General features: G+C 36.2%; 1 pseudogene; it reads right to left on the bottom strand.

Moving 5' to 3' along the window:
- Positions 1–2,167: 2,167 nt before the first annotated feature.
- Positions 2,168–10,785, bottom strand: part of LOC109071461 — a 129,557-nt pseudogene continuing 120,939 nt past the window's right edge.

The following is a 10,785-nucleotide window of genomic DNA, read 5'->3' as shown; positions in this document are numbered from 1 at the left end:
AAAAATGAAAATTACCCCGTGATTTACTCAAGCCATCCTAGGTGTATATGCAGGCCATGCACAGACATTTTAAGTGGCAATGGCCCAAACCAAAAAAAGGGGCACAAGGAGGGTTGGTGCTTGTTAATACAAATGATCCAGTTGTTACAAATATACAATTAAAAGAGAAGATAGAACACTCTGTAATAATTGACTTTATTGTGGACGTTTTGATAAGAGTGGTCTCTCCCTCACTCTCTGAGCCTGCCTCTGTCTCATATTCAATGGAAGTGGGGGGGGGGGGGGGGGGGTAAGTTGAGCCAGTGGGTAAGTTTACCCACTCCTCGCATCTTGGCAGCTGTACATTTAACTGTCATTTGACCATGTATTTTGTAACCACCCATCATTTCTTCCAGACTGTGAAAAGGAGAAACACTTTGGGGGAATGAAAGGCACCATGGCCATATATATTAGCCATTTATATTAATGTGAGATGAAAGCCATAATACTGATGTTGTCCAGATGAGGGAGCCACAGGATATAAAATCCTTTAAGATCTCAGTTTAAAGAAAATTGTAATCACCTAAATACTTACAGACCATTATTTTTTTGCATATAAATTCATTATATTTTCGTAAAGTTTAATAAAGTTAAATATAAAACAAAAAAAATTGTAATCACCTAAATACTTACAGACCATTATTTTTTTTTAAATCTAAAATTTTAATGGTATTGAAAACATATTTATCAAATTGTCAGACATGATTAAATGGTTCATCCAATTGAAGATATTTTAATATTGTACATATAATAATACTTCCATAAAAACTCATTTACTTGAAAAGAGACATGTCCATTGAAAAACTATATCATCTACACAAGCCATTCCCACAATACCAAGATAACCTCCTCGACATAAACCACAATGCGTTGTCCACAATGCTTCGTGGACAGGACTTTGAAATAACAAACAGGGAAAACAATAAAAGGCATGACTTACATCACATCCAGCTAGCCAACTCCATCCAAGCTCCATGATCTGTACGTATGTATTTAATTATTTATTTATTGTCTTGTGAAAGGATTTTTTTTGTAATGATAAAATTCTATTTTCTATTCTCGGTAGAGATATTCAATCACATAAGGCTAAAATAGATAAAAAAAACCCAATACTGATTCACTAAAATCAAATGTGAGAGGGTCTGTGGCGCAGTGCAGTCTGAAACAAGCTAATTAGAGCTTAGCCTCAAATCATATGCATTAAAAAAAAAAGAGTTTTGATTTTTTGATGATTCTTGATTTTTAATAGGTGCTAACATGACTATCAGTCGAATAGTGTGACTAAATAATGCAATTTTGTGTTTATTTTGCAATATATGTTCAACTTATTTTTAACGTGTTAAAGTAGTGTTCTTCCCTGGCTAACTAGATAACTCTGTTCTAGACCATTGTCATAAGCTACACATTCAGTACTACAAGATGCTCCTTAATTATAATGACTCATTCTGATGTTGCACTAAAGCAAGCAGATGTACATTATTAATTAATAAATATCCTTGAATTATTAAATATAACTGAATAATTAGATTTATTATTTATAATTCATGTTTCAAAAGAATTTCACAGACAATATTATTTTAGTAATATATTTAACCAAAGTAACTGAAATTACAAGAAAATATAATATTGGTTACACTATTATTAAAATCTAATAATAATTTTTTAGTAGAAGCTTATTATACTGACACCAAACAAAACTTAACTCAACCTAACCAAACACAATGCTGACAGTACCTGAGCTTACATCTGTCACTCATTTAAAGTTTTCAAGTTAGCTTTTGCTGACTAGCTGTCTCTGTCCACTGCACAATGACACAAATGCATCAAAGCAGATGTTGAATGCACATCATGTGCAGTACCACAACATCAAACACGGCAGAAATTATTGTCGTATTGTGCATAAAATTCTGTTGTTTTCTAAAATGCTCAAAAATAATAATAATAATAATAATAATAATAATAATAATAATATTTAAGTAAATCTATATGATGTCATATATATTTCAATAATTCTTTATGACATAAATAGGACATTTCTGTGTTGATTTTCATGAAGTGTCATGAAGTATGCAAATAAACTAAATAAATGTAATTGTCTGATCCAAAAGAATAAAGTACTTCAACGTGCCAGTGACTCATAAATCTTTAATATAAAATTGTACAAGAATTCTGATTTGTACAAAAATTCCATTTACACGCCCAAAACCATATGCATTTTATGCCAAAAAAAGAAGAAAAAAAGAGGTTATGATACAAAATATTCCAAGAAAAGTAAAATCATTAAAGGATGACATCATACTGTCTCATGGGACAAAAAGTAAACAATTTAGACCTAAAGTAGCATTGTTAGGCTATCAATATCACCCTTAGTAAGTATTTTTTCACATACACAAAAAAATGTGAACTTTCTCTGTACTTTTCTTCAGTGGGCAATTAAGGACGATCAAACAAGACAACTACATCAAACATCACATTAGAACAAAAGAAAAGGTTAACAAATATTTCAGGCTTATTATTGTTTGTGTTGAACAACACAGAGTATATTATACTTGTACTGAATAATGGACTATGGTTTTTCTTTCCTTTTCTTTCCTTTGTATCACTGATCTTCATATAACTGATCAGAATGTTCCTCTGTGTTTGATTGTACAATGTCTATTATTTATATATTTATTTTTTTGACACAAGACTTCTGTTCTGTTTCAATTCCATTTGATCTTATTTTTGTCCTGTATCACTCCATGCCCTCGAAGGAGCAGCGTTAACACAGCAAACTTACAGATCACCTTCACAAGATACTACATCCTGTGATACTACAGTCTGCGATGGTCCTGTCCTCGGAGCTGCAATGAAATATTTAAGGCTGACAGACTCTTTTAGCCAGTGGCTCCATGGCAAAAGCCTAACTCTATGGGGACAATGCAGGACAGTTAATGACTGCCCAACTCTGGCCACAAGAGATCCTGGGGGAATTTACTCTCCAAAAGAAGATCAGCACATTACAGCAGAATGTCCTGAGAAATTCTGTCTTATTTTTTTTCAGTTGCTTCTTCACTCCTTCCCTCCTTCTGTCATACGTATCTCTTGTTAAACTACTGACACTAAGACCTAATTTCCCCTTCATATATTATCGGGCTATTCAATGTACTGTACTTTTTTCAGACAAATTTAATGCTAATAGAGACACAATGTGCATGTAATCAGGGATTAAGATTTGGAAGCCTCAATAGATTGAAATACAAGGCTTTTCTTTGTGTCCATGCTGTGTCTGTCTACAAGTCTTTAGTTTGACAGTCTGGAAAATATGGAGGCCATGAGGTTGATAACCTTCACTTTGTGATATCATCTATATACATCTGTCTAATTATTATTATTATTATTATTATTATTAGGGATTTAATAAGGCACCAGCCTTTGTCAGTCTAAAAAGTGCATTCTGTTTTGAGGTTAACAGGTTAACCTTATGTTGCTGTCATCTATTTGATTAGTTATTGGTGCATGAACTAGTTTTGGCCAGTGTTTTTTCCAACAATAAAATGGCTCTGAAGTGGTACTCTTTCATAGGTCTTTTAGGGAGCGAGAGCAGGAAAGTAAAACACTGCTGTGACTCTAGGGGGAAACTTGGCTGTTTGTGGTCAGTTTTTCCCTGTATATGGAATAAACAGACAATTACAACTCCTTTACTGTGTTGTGTGCCATCCAGTGAAGTTAAGCGTACACTATTAGCCAGCGTCCCTATAGGACCCCCACACTGGCAGCAGTTGTGATGGGGGTAAGAGGCAGCCGGGATGATGGTGGAAGAGCAAGAGAAAACAGAGGAAGGAAAGAAAAGAGAAAACCAGAAGGAGAGCTTGGCTCTCTCCACGATGCAGTATTGTCAGCAACATTTACTGAATCACTGAATTTAATGAATTGACAATTGAATTACTAGACAGATCAGTGGTGGAATATCTCCAGGTTCTGTGCAGTAGCACGTTTTTAGTGACACTGCTGCAAATATCTCTTAATCTTCATACCCTCCATCATACCGTAAGGCCTGCTACTGTCACTGCACATAAAGGAGGGAGCAAACTCATCTAGTCTTTGTCCAACATTAATAACCTTTTGAACGGCATGGAGTTTCAGTAATGTAAATTACATTTCATTCATTCATAATTATCTTTCATTTCATTTATTCCAATTGACAGAAACAGACATCAAAGGGCTAATTTGCATTCAGCTAATTATTATAAACGGATAACTAGAAATAAATACTCATATCTACATACCCACTAACTGGATCAAATTGAATAGTGCTTTCTTCTTTGTCTTGATATTGTGTGGCCAATGGAAAAAACCTGCCAGGAACAAGATAAAGATGAAAATTTCCACGCTTTTCAGAGGTTCTGCTATAAATGAATGTCTGAACTGAAGCATCGGAGGAGATAGTAAACTGCCTAAACTTCTTCTCAGTGTGTCGCTTCTGTTCATGGGGTTTTGTAACACTGTCCTTGATTTTGGTCACAGTTTAGAGCCTCTCTTGTGTGGCACTCTGAAATGTCATTGGCATTTTTATACGATACAACTGATCAAATTTATAGAGACAAAATAAATTACAGAACACTTACTAACTCTTTTAAAGTAATACTACATGCAGTAGAAAGATTCTCTACCTAGCCTCTGGGCTAATTCAGCCTTTAACCATACACTTATACTCTTCAAATGATATGATCAGGGTCAGTAATACTTATTTACTGCATTCAAATGAATATACCTGAAACACTTACTAAATGGGATGAATATTGCGTTTAATCATGTCAAATGAGATTACTCTCATATAAAGATCTGGCACATTTTCTGTTAAAGGTACAGTAACTATCACTTGGCACTGTATCCTTAAAAATGTCACTTTCACGTTGAACAACCATCATTGTAAAGTGTTATCCTTGTAATAATATTACAAGTCCCACTAGTGTAGTTGCAAAGTGCAATATTAATTTTTTTTTCTCCTTTTCATTTTTTTACCCTCCATTTTTGTACTAAAGCTATAAACATGAGAAAATAAAAGAAAAAAAAGGTACTTTGTCAGAGCTAAAAGCATGCCAGCTCCGTCTGTACTGTATATCTAACAGGTAGATAAAACAAGTCACAAGTCACATGTTTTTACTTTTTCTTTTCTAAGGTAAAACATTTTTAAAGCCAATATAAATGAATCAAGCTAGGCATATGCTACTTTGTCTTGCTTAAATTTTAAAATGAAAGTATAAGACTAAAATAAAAAATAAAAACAAATGAACAAAAAAGAGAAAATATCAACCATCAATACAACGGTTTCACACCAAAGCCCCTCACAACATTATTATTTACATGTTTAAGCCAGTCATGCTCTTGTATGGATTTCTTTAAAAGCTATCATTACACAAATACAAGTTTTTTTTTTCCTTTTTTTTTTTTTTCCTCATTATCATTTCTGCAGGCAAAAGTCACAAATTAAAGACTGAAAAGAAGTTTGTATCAGGGATGGACAGATCCATGGTGTTCAGTCTTCTGCTTCCAAAAAAACGGAAATGTCAAAAGGGCACAATTCTGCTCTAACTTTTCATACTCGAAAAGATGTTTGGAAAGAAACAATGCTGTTTTTATAGCATTATGGGATTGTTGCCGGGGAACGGAGAGGGGGTTGTTGCATGGAGCATATGGAACTTGAGGCAATGTGGTGGGCAGGGATGTCTGGACTAGTCAATCATTGTGGTATAAGGGGCATTTTTGTGTAGGTTTGGGTTCTGGCTATGTCTGTTTCTGCTTCTCACAGAGGAAAACATCATGTTACAGCCAGGAATTTTGCATTTGTGCATTTCACGGAGATGGACAGTCTTGTAGTGCACCCGAAGGGTCCCTTTGTTACTGTACAGTTTGTGGCAGATGGTGCAAAGGATGCCTCCTGTTCCATTACCTCTACTGGATGCCAAGAAGGATGGTGAGAACGAAGGATCACAGCGCAGAAACCCCTCCTCTGTGGCTCCTTCTCTTCCGTCCTTCCTGGCATCCTCACTATCTTTTCCCTCCACGTGTAGTGTCTTAGCCACAGTACTAGGCGTGCAGTCCTCATTGTCACTAGCACCCTCCAGGTCATCCAGCAGGATGCCCTCATCGCTGCCCTCATCAGACTCCTGTGAGGATTGCACGCTGCCGCTTGACTGCACGCTAGAGGTGGTGCTCAGGTCCAGCACCATGTAGTCCTCACTGGGGCCATGGCAGTAGCCGTTGCTGTGTGAATATTCTCTAGCGACTGGGGATCTCATTCCCTCGTGTCCTCTGCCTCGTGGTGGTCCAGCATTCCCTACCCCCTCCAGTCCCAGATGGTGGTCAGCATAGATCGTTGACAGGAACTCAGCACGCAGCTCTTTATGCAAAGTCGTAAGCTGGGGGTCCAGGACAATTTCATCCAGCTCTTTGGTCAGTAGTTTGCGGTGCAGGTTGATGTTGGAGCTATGTCTGCAGGGAAGAGAGGATAGGGTTCCTGTAGCAATTTATTTGAACTGAAAACATATAAAGATCTGCAAACATACATACATACAGAAAAAAAATCAAATAAAATCACACTTTCTATATTTTCATGCTTTTATTTGAGTGACTGCATGAATGCGTGTTAGAGCACACTACTGTCTGACGCAGCAGAGAGTTCAATAAGTCTAACACAGCTTAAACAGTATCCTGCTAAAGTGTTTACTCCTGTCAGCATGTCTGCAGGCATGCACAAATGCAATTGACTCTGACTCAATTAAATACTCCACCACATTGAATGGGAGTTTATCAATTGATTTGAGCCGTGGTAATGCAATAATCGAGGGAAACTCAATAGCATATTAACTCAGACTTGGACAGCATTAGCACATTGACTCACTCCTGAAGATAGCTTAATCGAGACCCATAAGCATATTGTTCATTTATGCTTCACTTTAATAAAGATGGGCTTTCTCTCACCCCAGTCCAGGATCACATAACACATAGCAAGAGGAAGTGACTTTACCTCAGTTCATCTAAAGCTTGACTTATTTTCTTACAACTGCTCTGCCTCTAGACAACTGCCTCAAATAACTTCCTCAAATATGAGACCATGCAATAAGTCAGTCCTCGTGATGTTCAGCTAACAATGGCATAAATATGGATGTAGAATTGGCTAAAAAATGGAGTAACAAAACCAAAATAAAGCAACCAAGATATCTGTGTGACTGATCCTCTGTGAGTGCCATACAACCGCTGCCTACCACATTTCCAATCTAAAATTAAACGTAATGTAGACACAAGAAAACAAAAGAAAAAGACCTCAGGGATCCCAGGCCATGCAAAAGAGCTAAAAGTAACTAAAATAATCACCTAAATGTGACTGAGAAATAGATTGTACAATGTATTGTAGAGCTTACCAGCAGTGCCATGGTTGATGCAGTCAAAAAGGGTCCCTTTTCTTTAATTATTTAGTTCCCTATCCGACATTCTCCTGCAAGAAGTAAAAATAAATTCAATAGAGGGACCCTTTCTGGTGATAAAGGTATAGAGGAGTGGACCACCAAAGCATCATCAACATTCAAGAGAGCAGCATGTGGTGATCAACTGATAGGCATGGAAGAATACGCATGTGTACACATAGCTGACTGTTATCGTATTTTGCTTATTTACACAATATCAGACCAGTTCAATGTTTTAAGAAAGTTCTGACAGGAAACAATTAACTATTATCAATGATATCTTTAAAATGTCTAAGTGGGTAGCTGTATTTGGGGTAACTTTTAGTTTTTAAATAGTTCATTGTGACAGTTGTTTTTTTTTTTTTTTTTTTTTTTTATGCAGTTGATGATGCTTAAGTCGGTGGCTCCTTTTGCAGCATGTGACCATCCCTGGAAATTGCACCCTCACACTGCTCATAAGCTCTAGGCTGGCCTAACTAATTGGCATCTAAACACACTGGCATGCTGCATTAAGTTATTACAGTATGTTGTCTTAACTATAAGATACATTTATGCTACACTAAGTCCCAGTGAAGTGGCTTGATGAGCACAGTGATGTGTTGACATGTTTCCTATTAAAAGGATTTGGGAGTGCTACATAGATTTGCCAAAAAATATCAAATAAATAGCCAATAGTGTCTAGTTTACATCACGGTCTGGCAAAGATGCACATGACAGAATACACTTAATTTAATTCTGGAGGACTTCTTGCCACCACTTTTACCTACAACTCAATTTGAGCTGAGCTCTGAAGGTGACAGATCTAATGAAGAACAGTGTTGATATGTCTCAGTGGTATGCTTTAAATTATCTGCATCTGTAAACTACTGTATGTTGTATCTATAGGCAACCTTTCGATTTTACATAAAAATAATTGTATAGCGAGCACACAGCACTGTTACAGTTGCATTGCTTTTGCTTACTTTTTAAAATGAATAAACTGCAGCCACTTCCTTCACAAACAACTTTCAGCTGGAAAACTAAATAAGGGATGCACATCTGAGCAGCCAGAAACACACAGACAACTCATGATTCACTACTTGCTAACTGCTATTAGTCTGAAATAATCGGTACTTATAACGGGCTTCTTGTTCTAGAAAGCTTTCAGTTGGACACATTCTTGGGGTCCCTTTCCTCAGAAGAGAGAGAATGTAAATTTTAAATCTATATATTGTCTAAGGAATTTTTTTTTCTTTACAATGTTTAGAAATACAGTAGTTTATATGTTATCTCGAAGCCAATGCATAAGATATTAAAGGTCTTCATTAGGTCTTTAAAGGGTCTAAAAAAAGGTCAAATTAATGTTAATACACACACAGAGAGACACAAAAGCTTTAATGGAACCATTAATCCATTTCATTTTATTTTGACTAAAAAGGGAAAAATCCAAAAGCCAAGCCCTAATACTGCATGGTGGAGAGTCTACCCTTTCATTTATCAGGTTAAGCCTTTCTGCCTCATTTCCTTCTCCCCTGCAAACCCCATTTCAGGCCACAGCTAGGTTCTGCCCCTCAGTCCCCTGCTCCATCCCCCAACACCCCCTCCTCTTGCTCTGCCTCCCTCCCTTTCGACCTCTAATGTGGCAGCCAAACTAATTTGCCCAAAGCTTGAGGCAGCTTCTCCTGAGAATCCATTTTTTTACTCTGCAGAGGCGGCGAGAGGTATGGCTCTTAATGTGTCTTGTCTCGAGAATGTTAATCATCTTTAGGATTTGATGGCCCTTTCGGTTCCTGCCAAGTGTGCACATTTGCGAAATGAGTTGTAATACTCAATTGCAAAGGGAAAGAGAGCCACATTAGATGATGAGGTGCTTTGTTTTGTCTTTATCTTTTCCTCTAATGTGTAGTGGGTAGCTGAAGATCAGATCACTTTCTCTATGTCAAGGCCATCAATAGCTGAGAATATTCAACAAACACAAATGACAAAGTTTAGTCATAGTCTGGAATGCTGAATTCTCTACGCTTGACATCACATGTCTCAACACCACAGGAAAAGAGGAGAGGAATGGGAAGATATAATTAACCTTCACTCTCCCTAACCACAAGTTGGCTTGTGTGGGACCGTAGACCTGAATATTAGCACACCATGGGAATCTGGAGCCAGGCACACACTCATTTGCACTCAGGGTCATTTGCAACAGTGAGGGTAACATGAAAATAAAAATTCCCATTTCTCATCCCTGATATTTCATTACACTTTTTTTTATTCTTTTTTTTTATATATAATAATTATATCCAATGTTTATTCATTTTAAAGAGGAAATGAATGTTTTTTGAGAAACCTGAACAGGATGCAATTTATGAAATCGACTTATTCTGGAATGTCAAGAGCTCATTTAAAAGTCAGTGTGGCGAAGGCTGTTAACACTGAATTTAGATGCCACATCAGCATGTTATTTGGATTTTAAACCGTCTATGTTCAGACTGATATTCTATCTATCTTTCTATCTATCTATCTATCTATCTATCTATCTATCTATCTATCTATCTATCTATCTATCTATCTATCTATCTATCTATCTATCTATCTATCTATCTATCATATTTGTGATGGATCCATTTCAAATTTTGGTATACAATCAAATTGGTTAATGTGTAAAATTGTAAAATGTGTAATGTGTTATCTCATCCCGCCTCGATTATTGTAACTCTCTTTTTACTTAGTAAGTCATGCCTGAAACATTTACAAGAGGTTCAAAATGCAGCTGCTAAGCTTTTAACTAAGTCATCAAAAAGATCTCTCTGTCAAATTTAGAATTCATTTTAAAATTCTTGTGATGGTGTTTAGAGCATTGCATGGTCAAGCCCCTGTGTATATAAAAGAGATGTTGCAACCCTATAACTCCAGTAGGAATCTGAGATCCTCATATCAGATCCTGCTAGTTGTTCCACATTCTAGACTGAAGACAAAAGGAGACTGTGCCTTTGAAGTAGTTGCTCCCAAGTTGTGGTATGCTTGAATGTGGAATTTTTAAAATGCAGTTGAAAACTTACTTGTTCAGACTTGCTTTTGTCTAATCTGATCTTTTAATTGTCGTCTATTTTTAATTTTCATTTTACAATTTTGATGTAAAGCACTTTGTGACACTTGCTCTTGAAAGGTGCTATATAAATAAATATTATGTACTTCCTGAAGTAGTATTCAAATAATTAAATTATTTTATGAACTTAAATTATTGTAAAACTTTAAATTATTGAATGAATTTTAACGAGCACATTTTGGTAATGTAAAACAATGATACTGATGAGTATATATTTACATA

Source organism: Cyprinus carpio, chromosome A1, assembly GCF_018340385.1.
Source record: "Cyprinus carpio isolate SPL01 chromosome A1, ASM1834038v1, whole genome shotgun sequence".
Lineage (NCBI taxonomy): Eukaryota > Metazoa > Chordata > Actinopteri > Cypriniformes > Cyprinidae > Cyprinus > Cyprinus carpio.
This window is presented reverse-complemented; position numbering and strand designations above follow the sequence as displayed.